Raw genomic sequence first — 20,916 nt, forward strand, 5'->3', positions numbered from 1 at the left:
CAACCCACACACCCACCGCGCACACCCACAGCGCACACAGCGCACACACACAGCGCACACACAAGCGCACACCGCGCGCGCACACACAGCGCACACCGTGCACACACACCGGGCACACCCACCGCGCACACACACCGCGCACACACACCGCGCACACACAGCGCACACACACAGCGCACACACAAGCGCACACCGCGCGCACACACACAGCGCACACCGTGCACACACACCGCGCACACACAGCACACACCGCGCACACACACCGGGCACACCCACCGCACACACACACCGCGCACACACACCGCGCACACCGCACACGCAGAGGGCGGCTCTGCCCAGCTCCTCCGCAAGCTCCACAAGTGCACTCAGCCCTCAAGATGCTCCTCCAGCCCCACGTTTCCATCCGCCATCTCGCCCTGTGTCCCATGTCCCACGTGCGATGTCTTCCTATGCAATTGTTTGGGAAATACATCCGATGCCACCTTGCCATGCCTCCTCTAGTGTTTTGGAAACATTATTTAAATGTTAAATTATTTGTCTTTTCAAAATCATAGGCTTTGGCACAGAGTAGTTTTGACCTTGGCTGTAAACTCTGCCAACATTGGGAACTTGCACAAGTTATTAACCTGGGAGAGCTCCCTTCACTCAAAAAAGAAGGGTAATAATAATGCCTTACATGGTACAGGTAACTATTATTTTGCTTACCTTTTTCCGCCTTTAACTAGAGCTCAAAACTAGCTAACATTTATTGAGTGCTTATTAAGTGTCATGTGCTATTCTAAGCATCTTGCACACATTAACTTACAGCAATCTTATGTACTAATACTCTCCTATTTTACAGATGGAGACACCGAGGTACAAAGAAGTTAAGAAACTTGCTTACGTTTCACGCGGACATAAGATGGGAGCATTAATTTACAGCTGGACTGTAGACTTTTGGGGGGCAAGGACCCATTGTATACCAAATTTCTTTCTGTCTAAAATTATGTCTCCCCTCTAGTCGGTGTTCAGTAAAGGTTGATCTCATACCAAGAGGCAGTTAAGCGAGTGTTGCAATAGGCAGGGTAGAAACGCACACGGGACAGGCGCAGCTGCTTGGAGGCCTGGAGCAGGCTGTGCAGCGGAGGGCGCGGGGATGCAGGGCCGCCGGCGCGGGAGGAGCGCGGGAGGCAGGGGAGGAGCGCGGGAGGCGCGGGAGGAACGCTGGAGCCTACGGCCCCGAGCAGCGGGTGCGGGCGGGCGGGGCGGGAAAGGGGAGCCGGGGCGCGCGGGAGCTTCGCACACGCAGCCTCAATCCGCAGCGATCCTCCCGCCCCGGGAGCCAAAGCCTCGCTCGGGCCGTGGCTATTCCACGCAAGCACCTTTACAAACACTCAGACGCCGTCCTGCGGCCTTCCTTACCTGAGCCAGCAACCTCAGAGCCAGCTGGATTTCTGTGAAAAACACCCAGATCCCAAGAACCGCCCTCCACCAACACAATTGTTGCTCACGCCAAGCATGGGACATATGGCAGAGCATCTGGGAGGGGACAGACCGGCCAGGAGTGCTGGCAAGCGGCACACGCTTTCATCAGAAGGGATGTGTCACAGTAAATCATGTATATGTTCCCTCCCCTCCTGTCCGCATAGCGAAACATAAAGGAGGCGACTGCCCAAAGCGCCATCCTGCTGTTGGGATACGCCAAGGCTTGTGCCGGAGACACTTACTGACATTTCCTTAAATATCTGTTTAATATCTTGGCCAGGTCAGGCATACCAATGGCATTACAGAGCTTGCAAATCAATGCCCCAGCTGTTTTGGTTTTTTAATAAAACTGAATGTGATCTCTTTTAAATGATTGCCTTCCGCCCCCGCCCCCCGGTTTTCTACAGGGCTTTCTGAGAGCAGGACTGGGGGCAGACTAGAGTCAGGACTTGGCTCTGAAAGAGTGGTTGTTCCCTGGGGTGGGGGGGAAGGTGGGGGTGGAGGGGTGTTAGAAATCCATTGGCTGGATTACTGTCGTCATCTTTTCCAATCCTCTTCCTCACAAATCTGGGGATCTGCGTGATTCAAAGGACCAGTTTATGGTTTGCTGCCTTTTTTAAAAAATGAATTTACTAAAATGTTGCTGAAGAATTTAAAGGTTTTGACTTCTGAAAAGCACATTGGTTTGTTTCTTCATCTGGGATCAGTCCAAGTGATTTATTCATAATTTTATTAGAGATCTTTTTCCAAGGAAAGTCTTTGTATCTGATATCAAAGTAATGGAAACTGCTAGAGTTTCTACCAAGAATTCAATCATATGCATGTGACTTTTGCCCCCTAAATAATGGAATATGTAAAACTGTCATGGACCATAACCATCTTGGCCACCAGACACCCACAGTCCCCAAATACAACAGAAATTCCTCATGCAAATCCGAAGGTATTCCTGTCAAATCTGAGGTCCTGGTAGGGGGAAAATCCAATATAAGTGCCTATAAATCAGAGTTTTACAACAATATTAGTTGGCTGCTACTGATGCGAGTCATAAATGTGACACCACAATAAACAGCCAAGTTCTTTGAGGATGTATTTGAGGACTCTTTTATTGGCTTTGAGAAATTATGTTCTCTCCATCAGGAAAGCCTCATCTGCATTTGCAACTTATTGCTTTTATTTTCTGTAGTTTGCACAAAATGCCTCAGCCTTTTTTCTTTCCAATATTTCGCCTGGGCTGCATCAGTGCACGTCTGTGTTTTCCTGGGCCTGCAGGACCACAAGCCAAATGAAGACAAATGGGGAGTTGGAGCCTCAGCTGGGCCCCGGGAGAGGCCTCCTCCCACTGCCTCCCCACCCCTGATTTCTCACAAACCAGCTTCAAAAAACTGAAATTTCCCTTTTTTTTTTCCCTGACCACAAGCAAAGTCTTGTCTCCTTGGTCCTCTGAAAGTTACCCATTCCTGAATTTTACCCTTAACCACAGGGGAGGAAAGGGAATAGCTGAGGTCAGGAAATATGGAAAGAATGCTAACAATTTACCACTAAAATATACATTAAGAATATTTTCAGCAAGTATAATCTCCACGTTGAACTTCTAAATCTAGAATTCGCCTGACACGTGACCCGTTCATATTTCTGTGCCCCTTTCAGCCCCCACTCCGCCCTTCCTGAATGAACTCCCGTGAAAGGTAGGGCTGGTTACAAATAGAACAAACTAGGTCTCCAAGTTTCCCTCCTTGTTCAACACTTGGCTACACTGGTTATAAGTGTTAACGTAGTTTGGGTAAAGTAGCTGTCTTTTGCATGAGCCAGGACATGATTATCATCAGAGATTTTAATAGGCATAAAAACAGAAATGGAAATACGTACACAGGAAATGCCTTCAATTGAATGGCTAGTTTTGTTCATAGAAATCCAAAATCATAAATACTTTTGCTTTAAGATTATCACAGAATGTTAGAGTTAGAAAGAGACTTAGAGATCTTTTCATTCAACCCCTCATTTTATATGGTACACAGTTAATAATGATTACCATTGCTGGTGTTTCTGTATTATTTCATTTAATTCCAACAACCTTAGAATGTGTAAATCACCATTTTACAGATGGGAAACAGAGGCACAGACAGATGAAATAACTTGCCCAAGGTGAAGTGGTAGATGTAGGTAGGTTTCAGACTCAGGCACTCAGGTTCCTAATTTAACATCAGGCTAGAGAACCTCCGAGGCATTGCCAGTTGGCCTCTTTGCCTTGCCCTGGGGCAAGGGGCTGGCTGCCACCTGCCTGGCTTTATCTGCTCTTCCCTTTAGACCTCCAGTTGGTCTCAGGCTGGTCTGGAGTGGCTGTCACGATCTGCAATGAATCCGCCTTGTTCTCCAGGGCAAGAGCCAGTTCCTTCCCAGACACCCATGCTGGGCTGCATCTGTCACTAATGGGATTTCCAGATTTCTGCCTCTTCGAGAGCCCTCACTTGGCAACCTTTCGTATCCGTGAATCTAATGTGTGAGTCGCGCTCCTCAGCTGTTCCAGTCTGGCAAAAATTCGATGGTGTCTGTGGTCAGGTTAACTCAGAGGACAGGCTTACTGCGGAAAGAATGGGCCTCATAGCAGCGTGTGCGTTTCTGAACCGTCTCCACAGGGCTGAAGCTGCCTTGAGAATGCAACACGCAGTGCGCTCGTGATGACCCTGGACGGGCCAACACTCATCTTTAGATTCTAAGCACTTCACATATTACTTCTTTGTAAGAGGACTTTCCTCAGAGGCCTTTTCCTTCCCCCCTTTTTAAGTGACATATTGTAACTTGAAGGTCGTGGTTTTATTCAACTTTGTTTTCTCTCTCTGTTACCTAGCAGAGGTGTGAAAAAAGTAATATGGGTGGAAAGGGTGAAGGAACTAAGATAAAAGAGAAGGGATAAGCTCCAGCGAGGCCCTCTTTTCTTACCTGACCTGTGTGGTGGACTTTGGCATTTCTGAGTCACCCACAATTATCCTACACCCAGCCTACCCACTTTCCTTTCAGAGAATTATCTCCTTCACCGTGTGAGATCCTAGCTAACAGGTCCAAGTACACACGTCTCATTCTGGAAGCTGACGGATCATAATGAGTTAATTTAGAACAGCGCCTGAAACATGTAGTAACTGCTAAATGTTAGCTCTTCCGCTTTAGTTATTGCTTTCCTTTATGGTGCTCTCATTTTCCTTCTCATGTTTGTTATTATTATCTGATCACTGTCTTCCTCTGGCAGCCAGGACAGTGGCATTTTACCTGAACTTGGCCACTCAGACTCTCTCCTGGCATAGTCAATGCTGTGTGCTTGACACAGGGCAGAAGATATGGTTGGATTTTTTTAAATTGTGAAATATAACAACACTTAAGGAAGAGTGCTTTAACTACATGAAATATTTAAAAATAATTGCAAGCGCCCATGTTGCCCCACTGTCAAGGTTATTAACCTCCTAAAGCCTCCTGTGGGCTCCTCACTGATTTAAAGCCTCTCACTCACTCAGGGATGGCTTCATAGGCATGTGAGCTGAGCAGATGCACAGGGCTCCATGCTCAGGAGTGTCCTGTGCTATAAGCCTACCAATCCAGTGATTTCTGTCTCATAACCCCCAGAGATGCCCTATCTGCTTCCTTCTACTATTCCCCCAATACATTTTTTTTTTTTGCCTACTTTTGCCAATGCTGATTTCTGTTGCCTGCAACCAAAGAAACACAACTGTACAGTCTGTTAAAAAAAGACAGTGTATGATAGTTTGTTTTGTTTCTTTCTGTACGTACACCAAAGTCTGATGAGCACTTCATTGATTTGAGATTTATTAAAAAAAAAAAAACAACTAACATCCACCATGACAAATTTTTATTTTCTAGGGAAGGAAATTTAAATAATGTTGTGAAAGCAGTTCCCATATTTAGGAAAATATTATCTTCAGGACAGGTCATGAAGCCCTAAGTACCTGCCGGTGGCACTCTTTTCTTTCCAGAAAAGTGGCTTCAGGTTGCTAATGGATGACCACTTTCTTGGAGAGCTCCCCACAACATTTGGTTGAGGTAGGATCCCAAACCCCTGACTACACATTGTTTTCCCAACCCGTTAACCTCAGTGACTGGTGCAGGGATAGGCATGTGACACCCAAGAAACTAATAATAATACTCCAATAGAAGAATTGAAAACCAAGAAGAAAACATAATCAAGAATTTTTTTTGCCCGGCTGGGCTCAGGGGTTGAACGTCGATTGGGGTTCAATTCCCGGTCAGGGCACATGCCCGGGGTTGTGGGCTCGATCAATGACTCTCTCATCATTGATGTTTCTATCTCTCTCTCTCCCTCTCCTTTCCTCTCTCTGAAATCAATAAAGGTATATTTTTTTAAAAAAAGAATTTTTCCCTGAACTATCAGGCAAGATGATCTCTGGGCTTTGGGCATCCTGGAAAAATATAGAGTTAGGGCTGCCAAGTGTGTGGATCTCTTTCCTACAGCAGTGGAGGGAGACTGAGGCCAACATATAAAAGAGAGTAGCAGAAGCCATGAGGCAGCAGAAGCTATGAGGTACCCAGTGAGCTGATAGCTGGCGATGGCAGAGGCAGAGAAATGCTTGCTGCCGAGCTGCTCTGAGCCTCGTGGGTTACTGGGTGTGCTGAAGACCAGTTCAGTGCTCCAGGAAGCTAAGCTTTATCACTGTCAGGATGGTTTCCTCTGCTTCCTTACTGCCCTGTGTGTCCTAAAATAAACTCTCAACACCTGTCGCAGCCTCTACCATCAGAAATGGTGCCCAGAATGAAACGTATTTACAAACCCTGGTCTTGGTCATTTCACTTGAGGCCCTGAAAGGAACCCTCCCGCAGACTTCCTGTGCTAACTAACCCCTGTTCACACTAACTGTGGAGCTTCCCTCTGCTCACACCCTGCAGCTCAGGGGCAAGTGAAAGCCGGCAACGCCAGGATGCTAACCCACTGAAGGGGCCCAGCAGGCACTGCCTGGAGCACCGGAGTGCTGGCCCGGTGAGTCTTACCCTTTCCTTCCCCTCTCCTCTCTCCGCTATATTTCAGGTTACTAGAACCCTTCATCTGGACTGAGGCTGCCTCCCTGCCTGCAGTCTTGCCCCCCCAGCTCCATTCTCCACAGGGCCACCCAAGCAAGCATTGCACAATTAATCCGAGTGGCTACCCATCGCTCTCAGGACACAAGCCCAAACCCATAGTGTGCCTGAGACCTTGGTGGGCCCTTGCTCACGCCTCCAGCCGCATTCCCACTGCCTCCCCCGCTCCATCCTTCTGCTCACAGGCTCTGCTAGAGCCACGCTCTCTTCCCTGAGCTCACTGTTTTCCCTTCCTGCCTTTTACGTGGGCTTCCTCCCCCCTCTCCCTTGCTATCTCCCACTCCCCTTTAATGTTTTAGCTTAAATGTCCCTTCCTTCAGGAGGTTTTCCCTGAGCCCCAAAGACTGAGGTGCTAAGTCACGCACGCTGTAGAGTCTTTATTTTAAATTAGAACAGCCCTGAACTCGCCTGTCTCTGACTTGGCTGGATGTTCCTCGAGGGTGATAGCACGTACTTGGTGCACAAATGCATGTGCAAGAAGAGAAGAAACAGAGACACAGGTCTGGAGCCAGAGCCCACGGCTATGGTATGAATAAATGGAGATGACAGGATGGGATGAGTAGTTGGGACAAAATGTGGCCAGGGTCCCAACCACATGACAAGACCACTGGGAACCATGAATCACTTGGTAAACTACCCCCTTAATCAGTTTCGTTTAAGGCATTTAAGCAAATCCACCCATCATCTATTCTTGCATATTGTACCTGGAAGAAACTAGCAGCCCTTCCCAGTCATCAATAATTACATGTCGGACAAATTGCCTATTTCATCATTTCTAAATAACCAGACAAACAAAGCACAACCCCCTGCCAACCCTAAAAACAACCTAACCCAAATCACAGTCAAGTGAGGATGCCTGTGGGTTGTGTTAGAATCTTGCCTTGGGAGCCTATTAATGGAAACCAGGCTGGTGGAAGGTCCAAGTGCAAACAGTTAAGCAGATTCTTAAATTCTGCTAAAATAAGAGGAAAGATAAGAAAACCAGAAATGTGCCCTCCATCCTGGCCTATGTGCAAAGGGTTGGTGGGTAGATGGCAATATGCTTTGAATGGATGGAGGAGTGCTGGTTTGGTTTTCCTTTTAAAAGACTCTCTTTAGGGGACCATGGTATAAGCAAGCAGAATGCTGAAAGGCAGCATCCTGTGCTTGGAAGGGCGCTGAACTGACATAGGATTCTGAGGAGCTGACCCAGCCTCTCGGAGCCCCGGTTTCCTCATCTGTAAGTGGGCAGAGTGGAGGCACTCAGCCGTCCCTGCCAGCTGAGGGACACCAGGGAGAGAGTGTCTGAGAAACAGCTCTGTAGAGACAAAGCCGGCTGTAAATGCAGGGAAGCACCCACCCCGCTCATCCTGGCTACGGAGGAGACAAAGGCAGGGAAACTGAAGTGTTTCTGAGCACACATCCTGAGATCAAACTTTATGATACTAATAAGCCGGAGGGAAGCACAAGAATCACATTTTCTTTGATCAAAAATATTATTTTGAGTAAATCCCCCCCCCCCCAGCTACTGATTGTTCTCTCAAGTTCTTGGGCATCCCAGGCAGTTTCCTACAATGTCATTTTGTGTTAAATGCTCCTTAACCAATTTAAAACAGTGACTTGGCAAAAGGTTGCAGTCACTGAGGTTTCCCTTTCTCTTCAGCACAGAAAGTGGACATGAATGAATGTTCAAGAATGTCTTTCTGTCCGGGCCACTGGCACCAGTTAGGGCTGGACGCAGGGTAGTTGCGGCATACACACAGTTAAGTCTTCCCTGCCATAGCAGACCAGCAATCAGTCACCGCACCTTCCCCCTCCTTATGCCTGGAGATGGCCACAGAGCCCTTCCCAACACAGTGGCAACTGGATCAGATCAGGGTGAAATCGCTTGTCACGCCTGGCCTAGGCACTGATCAGAAGCAGACTCCTTCTACTCAACCTGTTAAGTAGCTATTAGGTGATGCCCTAAATGCCCTACTGAGAAAACTAAACCAGCCACTTACTGGTTTGTGACTTAGTCTTTCATTTCAGAACACTTATTGGTTGCACTTAATTCAAAGCAAAGCAAACAGGGTAGCAGAGCTAAACCAAAATGCCTGGGTTGTAATCCCATAGAACTTCCTCCCTTCTTCCAGCCACACAGGATATTCGATCCTTCTAATGCCATTAGCTGTTGGTTTCAAACAACTGTGTCGGGAGGAAGAAACCCGACACTTCAGCTGGACCGTGTTTATACAGATGCATCTCTTCCTCAGCATATTTGGTGAGTAGCTCAATGAGCTGGGAGGGGGCTGAATCTCAGGAATGTGTAAATAAAGTGGCATTGACACAGACCTTTAGGACATTTGCCAGCCCCATTCCAACCCCACTTAGAGCAGAGGTTCTTAATCTTTATTGGGAATGGACCTCCTTGGCAGTCTGGCGAAGTTTATGGACCAACCCCTCTCAGAATATTGTCTTTAAATAGAACAACTAAAGAAAGCATACTGGCTTATAAAGAAACCTTGATTATATTGAAATAGGTTATTGCAATATTTTTTAAAATCCTTGATGTTGTAATATATCTGCTACTTTATTAAGCATTAAATATAACAACATCTAACTGCAGGTCAAATAATTACCGTAATTTTGGAATAAAGATGAGGGCAATTATTTGGAGATACCTGAGACAACTGTAATGTTCTATAAAATTATCTATTATTTTGACTGGTGACCCAGTGACAGGTTCTGACTAATAATACTCTGTCTTTGTGATCACATTTAAAATAGAAAAGTCGCTAAATTTCAGAAAGAGGTTAGTGAAAATAAAGATGGACTTCCCCCCTGCATCCAACTAGTTCATGAACCCTCTGAATTATGTCCTGGGATCCCAGGTACAAACCTCGGACTTGGACAAATCTGGACATGAGGCATCTCTGGGCTATGAGGCCACATTCCTACTTTTCTAGTTCTTCATTTAGACACTACGTTACACAAAAGAAAAGGGCCCTGTGCAATTGCTTTGCTTCCCTGTGAGACTGCCATGCTCCTCCTGTCAAAAAGGGGAGCTTCTCGGCTTTCAGAGCCTTCCCCTTGAGGGTCACAAGCCTGCAACACGTTCTCTGGCTTAGGAACCATGCGCCCGGCAGATGGGAGGGGATGGGAGGCTGAGCAGGTGAAGAGAGCTGACCTCCTGAACTAAACCTTGGGCAAGGCCATGGCCTGCTGCAGCCTCTGACTCCTAGAGCAGATTCAGCTCTGTCACTTACGGTCATCTTCTATCCTTGGCCAGCTGAAGAGTTAAGAAGGCCAAAAGCTTTTTCTACATGTGACTTCACCCAAGGTTCAGAACAGGAATCTTGCACATCATGGTCTAGTGGGGTTGATTCGACACAGGCCCTAACCTGGAGCCTGTCTGCAGGCTTCTGCAGGGGAGACTCTAAAGAGCTACATGAACCCGCAAACCCATCTGGTGTTGGCAGGAACTGCTCTAACAATGTGTCATTGAAGCGTTATTAGTGCCAGATACTTCTGTTTCGTGGTTGATTTTATACTGGATCAAGTGAAATCATGAATGTGTCAGTGAGGTGGGAGCTGGGTAACAGGAATCATTTTAGAAACTATTGCCCTTGAGTATAATAGCCTGGGACACATTATAATTTAGTCATATTACAATTTAGATTATATTTTTTATGACAGCATTAAAGTTGATTAATTATTTATTTTAACTGCAGTTTTATTTCTATATTTATCTGTAGGTGATCACAGAAAGCCTCCTCAGAATTACTTAATATTAGGAAAATAACTCCTGAGAGTAAGTCAAATTAACCCTCCTCTTCCAACAATATGAGAGCCCGCAGATAAGTCCATTGCTCCTAGTACTGACTGACTTTGGTCCTCTCATTTTGGCATTTCTCATGATGACAAGTCCACAATTGAGCTTCTGGGGCATCTTGGATTTTCCTGGATTTAGGGATGCAGAAATGTGGGGAGTAAAAGGCATGAACAAAGGTGACTTTATAGGGCTCCTCTGAAGAACTTTGTCTTTCCATTCAGCTGCTTTTTCACCACTGGCAAGTGGATTACCAAAGTAGTATATGCTCAGGGCAAAATCCAGATGTACAGAGTGCAGTGAATAAAAATTGAAAGTCCCTCTTCCTTCGCCAACCTCCAATCCCACGCCCCTGCCAGAACTTTTTCTGAGTGTTTATATATGCATATGCATGTAAATGCATAGAAAATACAAATGCATATAAAACATCTTTCTTTAAATAGGTGGGGATATATTATAATTATACATATTTTTCTATGACTTGCTTTTTAGGTACCACTATTTGTTAGATGTCTCCTTGCGTTTGTTCATAGAGATTACCTGATTCTTTTAAACAACTTCATGCTATTGCATGACACAGATGCACGTATTTGTTTAGCCATTTCCCTGTGCGTGGACTTTCTGGTTGTTTTCAGGTTGGATTTTTGTTGGTTTGTTTAGCTGCTATTAAAAACAGCACTCCAGTATTATTCTACCTCCTTTAAACTGCTAAAAACCATCCCTCGATGTGACTTTTCTTTCTCTCTGCGGCAGAAGAGTGGGGGCGGGGAGAACAGCAAAGGGGGAGAATGCCATCATTTTACTCCGAGGGTCACCTCCATCCCTTCTCCCACCTGAGTTCCCTGCACAACAGACAAAAAGAGAGCTCCCCCTGCTGGGAGTGCTCCTCCCTCCCTCCCTCTCATCGGGGTCACTTTACATCCTGCGTTACACCTCCCTTTTCATCTCCCGAAGGCCCCAGGCCACCACCCTGGGTAGGTCAAGGGCCCCTCCTCTATGCCCCTGGCTGTTTTTTGCATCGCATATTATTTTATTTATTTTTATTTTTATTTTTTCTTTATTGATTTCAGAGAAAGGAAGGGAGAGGGAGAAAGAGAGATAGAAACATCAATGATGAGAGAGTCATTGATCGGCTGCAGCCCGCAACCCGGGCATGTGCCCTGACCGGGAATCGAACCCTGATCGCCTGGATCCTAGGTTGATGCTCAACCGCTGAGCCACGCCCGGCCGGGCTGCATCGCATATTATTTTAAAGTTATCTGTCTACACTTCTGGGCCCTGAGGCGTGGAAAGGAACTCACCTTGCTCACCGTGTACCCTTAGCACCCTGTTCCACTATTAGAAGGCAACAGGGCCCAGTGACACAACCAGTGACCTGAGCTGAAGGGCTTCGGGCTGGGTGGCTCCTGACACGGTGTACACTTGGTCTAGCTACCATGAAATCTGTGCTGAAGCCAACATTAGGCAGAATCATGTGGACGGCACCGGAGCTGGGACAAGGTGTGCGGACTCTGAGATAGCATTTCAGAAAGGTTAAAACGGCCCAAATCCTGCCGGCCTCGGCCAGTTCCTGCTCTGCCTTCCCCGCACCTCACATCCTTGGAGGCTCCCGCCGACCGAAAAAGAGCAGTACCTGTTCTGGAGACTCTATTTTTTATTTTTACTAACATTTTAATCAGTGCCCTGCCTGATCTCTCTCAGGCAGGTGGCTCCAAGACAACTGGGTCAGTTATGCCCCTTTCTGACTGCAGCTCTGCCCATCCCAGTGCCCCTGCTGGGGTTGGCAGGAGCTGAAGGTCTGCCCAACGCCTCCACACGCCCTCCTATTTATGACTCACAGCTGGAGCCCCAAAGGGATTGCGTTTCTCCAGCCTGCTTGACCACGGAGGGCAGAGCAGGGAAGGAGAGAAGGCAAAGAGCACAGACAGGACTGGAGAGAGAGTCCACCTGAAGCAGCCAGTGGGTCAGACCCCATAGAAGTTCAGGAGCACACAGGCCGTAAGCCACAAGTCCCCAGTCTGGCTTAGACAGCCAGCCAATAAACTCTGGGATCTACACAGTGGCCCCAGCGTGAGGGAAAGGAAGGGGAGGAGGCCAGGAGCCGGTGGAAGGGATGTGTGGACTGGCTCTTCCTCCCTTTCACTCTACAGAGAAGCAAACTGACGCCCAGAGAGGAAGGCTCAGGCCCAGGCCCCTCAGCTGGCCAGCCCGTGGAGCCCCCGAGGGAGCTCAGGTCTCCACCCTCGCCTCACCCTTCCTATGCCCGGCGCCTGAGTAGGTAGGACAGGTGTCTGCCACCTGCTGGGGAACTCTGTCTAGGGAGAAGTGCACTCCGGCTGAAATAGCTCCTCCGCAGGACTTGCCAAGCCCTACATGTTAGTTTTATTGTTCGACCCCAAGTTCGGTTCTTTTCCAAATGCAGGTGTCCCTGAGAGAGACAACGCAGCCTCACTGGGAATAATTTTATTAATTCTTTTCTGTTCTGTAAAACATTGAGCAAAGGTAGTTGTGGGCCACTAAGGGCCTGGGGGAGAGGAGTGTGTGTGTGTGTGTGTGTGTGTGTGTGTGTGTGTATGTTAGTTCCACTGCCCCAGAGGGAAATAGATGCCAAAAAAAAGAGATGGCTCTGGGTTTACTTTTTGCCTAGAGAGGTTCTAACATGAAGGACTTTCCCCTCCACGGTGTTCATGGTCACCCTGGGCACAAAGTGGGATGCGAGTCACCATAGTTCACATCCTAGCCTGGCTGCTCTGACAGCCGGAAACTCCCGCTGACCCAGATTCCTCTGGGCAGCCACAGGAACATGAGTATATGCCGATCATCAGATTAGCTCTTCACAGTGGAAGGCTGCCAGGGAGATGTGTCAGCAGCAATCCTTGGTGGCAGAGGGCGGGAGAGCTCGTCTTTCCCACAGGGTGTATCCTGCGCCAGCAGCTCGTTTCTCGGCTCCTGGAGTCACCTGCTCATTCCCAAGCGAGAAACAAGGAGGCCCTGCCTTCCTTCACAGCGGGGCTGCCAAGGTCATGGCCTAGGGGTGCCTCCAAACCCTGACACTGCCTCTGTTCTGGCGCCTCTGCCTTTAATAGTTATTTTAGGTTCCTCTCAACCTTGTCAGGTCTCCACCTGTGCACTTGGTTGGAGGTGCCCAGAAAGGGAGGCCGGGACCGTGGCCTGAAGCCACAGAGCGTTCTGGGAGGACTGTGGAAAGCAGTCTGGTCCCTCTTTTTCTTCATGTCCCTCGTGAGGATGAATAAAAGAAAGTAATGTATCCAAAGCTCTCTGAGCTCTCTGGGGAGAAGGATTATGAATGCCCAGATGCTGTGGTTTATCCAGGGCATTTAATAATGCCACGAACAGTTACACTTTCCCCTCCTAGACAGAATTTGATTACATGAATTTCCCAAAGGTCTTCCCCGAAATAGAATTTTCTAAAAGTCAACAAAAGTGGAAAACACTGCAGTCTCCCAATAATGACTGACCCCAGGCGAGGTTCTGCTAAGCCTAGGGGAGGGGGCAGTGTTTCCTCTGGGGCGCGCAGAATTCTTCCTCTCTGGAAAGTCTGGAGGGCTGGAGCGGTAATGGGAAACACGAGCAAGGCCGACTACTGAGATTTAATAAGGCCTGACATTTCTATGCCTAATCCTCATATATATTCCATTATGGTGATTTTTCAAGACAGACCACTAAAACCAGGCCCCTTATGCACAAGAGAGCAGGGCGACAGGCAGGGAGGTGGAGGAGGGACTATGATCATTATAAGAGCCATCACAAAGAATCCCAGCGGAACCTATGGAAAAGCAAACCCTGATTTTTATTTCTCAAGAAATTCTCCCTTTAAATTATCTGCCAGGCTCCAGTGAAATCCCAAAGTAAGTTCTTTATATGCTTGAAACATGAAATCCAGTGTGAAACTAAACATTTTAAAAATAGACACATGAGATGACATTGTGGAAAGAAGGCGAAAGAAGGTTTGGTAAGTCAACCCTGTAAGAGATTTCAGCCTGTCCCGATCCAGACAAGGGAGGAATTCAGTACTCCCCGCACAGCCTCCCCCTGTGGCCGCGCAGACATTCTTCAGTGGCTCTCGTGGTTAAACAGAAAAGAGAGAAAGAAAGAAAGGAAGAAAGGAGGAAAGAAAGAAAGAAAGAAGGAAAGAAAGAAAGAAAGAAAGAAAGAAAGAAAGAAAGAAAGAAAGAAAGAAAGAAAGAAAGAAAGAAAGAAGGGAGGGAGGGAGGGAGGGAGGGAGGGAGGGAGGGAGGGAGGGAGGGAGGAAGGAAGGAAGGAAGGAAGGAAGGAAGGAAGGAAGGAAGGAAGGAAGGAAGGAAGGAAGGAAGGAAGGAAGGAAGGAAGGAAGGAGGGAAGGAAGGGGGGAAGGAAGGAAGGAAGGGGGGAAGGAAGGGGGGAAGGAAGGGGGGAAGAATAGGAAAAAAAGCTTATAACTTGCTTCAGAAAGACAAGGGGCTGCCATTTGTGACTGTCAGAACTCACAGAAAATCAAGACTATTTACGCTGGCCCATCAGCGAAAGATTGCACTTCTCATATAAAGGCTGCAGCACCATCTACCCTGGAATAGAATGTGCTATTTTTGGATGGTGTGGTTCTTTAAAACAAAGTGATAAATTAAAGTGACCTCTGTAATGCAGCAAAAATGTTAAGCTGTTTTAAGGCAAATGGAAAATGTGGTCTTTGTGTACAAAGAAGGAGTCAGCAAATGGAAAGGTCTGGAGTTGGCTCCCAACTGAGTTCAAAAGAATTTCAGCCAGTCAGTCAGTCTGGTATTGAACTTTGCAAACTACGGCTGTGCCCAGTATTGGGCCTGGGCATGAGGAATTATTAAAGAGAAATGACTTTTTGTGTTTCTGAATCCCCAGTTAACAGAAAATTCCTTGAGACAGGCGCATCACTTATTTTCCCATAATACAACCCAACTGTCCAGCTAAATTAATGGCCCGTCTTCTACGGTTGTCCCAGGCCACTCAACACAACCTGGTTTTGGTCACTGGCGGTATCCATCACCTCTCCCCCGTGCTCTCTAAGTCCAGGCCCTGTTTCTCCACATTTCACTTACTGATTCCTACATCCCACACACCCTTCAAGGGCCAGCATGAACCCCTGTCGTTCCACAGTGACTATAGCCTGTGCTGGTCGCTCCTTTCTCTCCCCTCCTATTGCACCTAACATCTCCGTGATGGCATGGGCAAAGGCAGATGGCGTGTGCCCCAGTGATGGAGGGGAAGGGAGAGAACGGGAGAGAACAGGGGAGCATGGGGGAGGGAGGTGGATTCAAGTTCAAATCCAGGTCCCTCCACTCCTGAGCTCAGTGATATGGAGGAAACAATGACATGCCTGGGAGCCTCCGGTTCATCTACTCGCAGAGACCTGCCACCAAAGGCTTTGTGAGTGACGGCCCATAGGATCTGTAACACAGATAAACGAAAGTAGTGCGCTGCGATGAGGAGGGTATAAGGTAAAGGAAGTTTCGGGAAGGCTTTCTGAATTAGGTCCCCACAGCACTGCTCCCACAGAATGGTTCTTTTTGCTATTGTTGCCCTGTGTCAGCTGAGGCCTGGGGAGCTGTATGTATGTGTGGGTGTCTGGCTCCCTCACTAGGCTGTATGCTCGCAGGACAGGGGCATGGTATTTGCACTCACTGTTGTGTTCCCAGGGTCCAGCCCGTGCCTCAACAGCTATGCATGGTATAAATGAATGAGTTCACCCTCAAAAAATGGATAGTATTTTATAATTTTTTATTGAATATATATTTATTGAATAAATTTTTATTGAAAATATTTTATGTTTACTTTTTTATTGAATTTATTGGGATGACATTTGTTAATGAATTATATAGGTTTCAGGTGTACAAATCTATAATACATCATCTGTATATTGTATTGTGTGTTCACTTCCCAAGTTAAGTCTCATTCCATCACAATTGCCTCCCCATATCCCTTTCCCACTGTTATCTATGAGGTTTTTTTCTTAATCCCTTCACCTTTTTCACTGAGCGCTCTAACCACCTCACCCCTCTGACAGCTGTCAGTCTGTTGTCTATCTATGAGTCTGTTTTTACTTTGTTTGGTAGTTTATTTTGTTCATTAGATTCCACATATGAGTGAAATCATATGGTACTTTTCTTTCTCTGGCTGGCTTATTTCACTTAGCATAATGCTCTCCAGGTCCATGCATGCTGTCACTAGGGTGAGGTTTCCTTCTTTTTTACAGCTGCGTAATATTCCATGGTGTGAATGTCCCACAGCTTTTTATCCACTCATCTACTGATGGGCACTTGGGCTGCTTCCAAATTTTGGCTATTGTAAATAATGCTGCTATGAACATAGGGGTGCATATAGTCTTTCATGTTAGTGTTTCAGGTTTGAGAGTTCCCTTTCCTCCACATCCTCGCCAACACTTGTGATTTGTTGACTTATTGATGGTAGCCATTCTGACAGGTATGAGGTGATATCTCATTGTGGTTTTAATTTGCATTTCTTTGATGGTTAGTGACAATGAGCATCTTTTCATATGTCTATTGGCCATCTGTATGTCCTCTTTGGAGAAGTTTCAATTCAGGTCCTTTGCCCATTTTTAATTGGATTTTTTATTTTTTTAGTGTTGAGTTTTATAAGTTCTTTATAAATTTTGGATATTAACCTTATATCAGATGTACCAGTGAATATGTTCTCCCATTCAGTGGGTTGTTTATTGATTTTGTTGATGGTTTCCTTTGCTGTGCAAAACCTCTTTAGTTTGACGTAGTCCCATTTTTTAATTTTTTTATTTTGTTCCCCTTGCCCAAGGAAATATATCAGAAAAAGTATTGCTAAGAGAATTGTCTGAGATTTTATTGCCTATGTTTTCTCCTAGGATTTTTATGGTATGGAGTCTAACATTTAAGTCTTTAGTTCATTTTTAGTTTATTCTTGTGTATGGTGTAAGTTGGTGGCCTAGTTGTGTTTTTTTGCATGTACCTGTCCAATTTTCCCAGCACCATTTATTGAATAGACTATCTTTAGTTCATTGTATGTTTATGCCTCCTTTGTCAACATTGACCATAAAGGTGTGGGTTTATTTGTGGGTTCTCTATTCTTTTCCATTGATCTATTTGTCTTTTTTTAAAAAATATATCTTTATTGATTTCAGAAAGAGGAAAGAAGAGGAAGAGATAGAAACACCAATGATGAGAGAATCATTGGAGATCAAGCCCTTAACCCGGGCATGCACCCTGACCGGGAATTGAATCTTGATCTTCTGGATCCTAGGTCGACGCTCAACTGCTGAGCCACGCTTGGCCAGGCTATTTGTCTTTTTTTATGCCAATATCATGCCATTTTGATTACTATGACCTTGTAATATAGTTTGATATCTGGTAGTATGAGTCCTCCAACTTTGTTCTTGTTTCTCAAGATTGCTATAACTATTTGGGGTCTTTGGTGGTTCCATATAAATTTTTGGAATATTTGTTTTAGTTCTGTGAAATATGCCATTGATATCTTGATAGGAATTGCATTGAATCCAAAAATTGTTTTGGATAGTATGAACATTATACTGATGTTAATTCTTCCTATCCATAAACATAGTATATGCTTCCACTTATTTGTATCTTTTATTTCTTTCTTCAGTGTCTTATAATTTTTGAGTACAGGTCTTTTACATCCTTAGTTAAATTTTTTCCTAGGTATTATTATTTTTTGATGCAATTGTAAATGGGATTATTTTCTTAGTTTCCCTTTCTGATAGTTCATTATTGGTGTATAAAAATGCAACTGCTTTCTGGACATTTATTTTGTATACAGCTACTTTACTGAATTCATTTATCAGTTCTAGTAGTTTTTGCTGGAATCTTTAGTGTTCTCTATGTACAGTATCATGTCATCTGCAAATAATGACAGTTTTACATCTTGCTTTCCAATTTGGATGCCTTTTATTTCTTCTTCTTGTTTGATTGTTGTGGCTAGGACTTCCAATACTATGTTGAATAAGAGTGGTGAAAGTGGACATTATTGGTTTTTAAATATAATTTAATTTATTTAATTTAGAAGTGTGACACTTCAGAGAGGCACAGTGCCATTTCTTGTGTTGGTCTGTGTGTTTCTTTCTTTCTTTTTTAAAAATATGTTTTTATTGACATTAGAGACAGAGGAAGGGAGAGGGAGAGAGAGACAGAAACATTGATGAGAGAAAAACATCAATCGGCTGCCTCCTGCACCCCCTCTACTGGGAATCGAGCCAGCAGCCCAGAGCATGTGCGCTGACCTGGAATCGAACTGGCAGCCTCTTGGTGCTCAACCAACTTAGCCACACTGGCTGGGCTGGACATCCCTGTCTTGTTCCCAATCTTAAGGGAAAGGCTTTTACTTTTCCCCATTAAGTATGATGTTAGCTGGGAGGGTGTCATATATGACATTCTTACATTGAGGTGTGTTCATTCTATTCCCACTTTGCTGAGAGTTTTTATCATAAATTGGTGCTGGATTTTATCAAATGCTATTTCTGCATCTACTGATATGATCATGTGGTTTTTACCTTTCATTTTACTTATGTATGTAGTATGTCATGTTTACTGATTTGCAGATATTATACCAACCTTGCATCCCTAGAATAAACCCCTTGATCATGGTCCTCTATTTCTCCTCCTTCTTCACCCCCCCCCTTCTTCTTGAAGGCCCTTTAACATTTCTTGTATTATTGGTTTGGTGGTCACAAACTCCTTTAGCTTTTTCTTGTCTAGGAAGCTCTTTAATTTCTCCTTCAATTTTAAATGATGGCTTTGCTGGGTAAAATAGTCTTGGTTGTAGGACCTTGCTTGTCATCGCTTTGAATATTTCATGCCAGTCCCTTCTGGCCTGAAGTGTTTCTGTTGAGAAGTCAGCAGACAGTCTTATGGGTGCTTTCTTGTAGGTAACTGTCATTCTTTTGCTGCTTTTAAGATTCTCTCTTTGTCTTTAGCCTTTGCCATTTTCATGATATTGTGCCTTGGTGTGGGCGGGCCTCTTTGGGGTCATTGTGTTTGGAACTCCTTGACCTTCCTGGACTTGTGTCTTTTTTCTTCACCAGGTTAGAGAAGTTTTTAGTCATTATTTCTTCAAATAGGTTCTCAATCCCTTATTCTCTCTCTTCTTCTTCTGGTACTCCTGTGATGAAGATGTTTTTATGTTTCATGTTGTCACAAAGGTCCCCTAAACTATCCTCATTTTTAAAATTCTTTTTTCTTTTTGTTTCTTCAGTTGGGTGTTTTTTCCTACCTTGTCTTCCAAATCACTGACTTGATCCTCTGCTTCATCCAACCTATTGTTTATTCCTTCCAGTGTATTCTTCATTTCAGATATTGTAGTCTTCATTTCTGACTGGTGTTAAAAGAATAAAATGGTAATAAATATGTAACTATCAATCACTTTGAATGTAAATGGCTTAAATGCTCCAATAAAGAGAGATAAGGTAGCTGAATGGATAAGAAAACAATACCCAAATATGTGCTCTTTATAAGAGACCCAGCTCAGAATAAAAGATACACAGAGACTAAAAGAGATGGAAAAATATATTTCATGAAAATGAAAAATAAGCTGGGGTAGCAATACTTATATCTGACAAAATAGACTTTAAAACAAAGACTACAGTAAGAGACAAAGAAGAACACTACATAATGATAAAAGGAGCAACCCAACAAGAGGATACAACCCTTGTAAGCATTTATGCATCCAACATAAGAGCTCCTACATATGTAAAGCAAATCTTGATGGACATAAAGGGAGAGATTGACAGTAATACAGTCATAGTAGAAAATTTTAACACCCCATTGACATCAATGGTTAGATATTCCAGACAGAAAATCAACAAGGAAACAGTGGCCTTAAATGACACACTAGATTGGATGAATTTAATTGATATTTATAGAGCATTTCATGCCAAAGCAGCAGAATATACATTCTTTTCAAGTGTACATAGAACATTTTCTAGGATAGGCTACATGTTAGGAAATGAAACAAGTCTCAATAAATTTAAAAAGACTGAAATAATATATGTAGGGTGAGGCGAGAGGGAGGCCAGAGGGTGGAGCTATTGCTTTCCCCCAAGCTGATGCTGTATGGAGGAGTGTACTCTACCTAAGTAAGATGGTGTCTGGAGTGTGGTAGAGTGACTCAACACAAGGGGTCCCAGTGGCTGTCCCCTCACCTCTCTTCCTAGAACCACAAACTCCATACTCTCCTCATGTGACTCTAGTCCTCTGTCCACTGGAGCCCAGGATGAGTGGCTACAAAGAAAATTTTGTGCATTAACCCTTTAAGAGGGTACCTATGTCTCTAGAAGACTCTCAGTCTCTCCCTGATGGACAGGAACCCCACTAATTTTCATAGCCAGATATTATGTGAGCACCTCTTCCTGGCTCTGGTTCTTTGGGCTGGGAAGCCTGGTTTCGGGTTGAGACCCCACACTTCTCAGGTGGAACTCCCTGCAGCTGACATATCCCTCTGGAACCTCAGCAGCCACCCATGCGAGCTGGGCCAGCCCTTTTCATGTCTCTGCCCTTCCTAGCTGTCTCTATGTGGCTTCTTATGTAAATCCTTGG

This window comes from Miniopterus schreibersii (genome assembly GCF_964146895.1).
Source record: "Miniopterus schreibersii genome assembly, chromosome: 5".
NCBI lineage: Eukaryota > Metazoa > Chordata > Mammalia > Chiroptera > Miniopteridae > Miniopterus > Miniopterus schreibersii.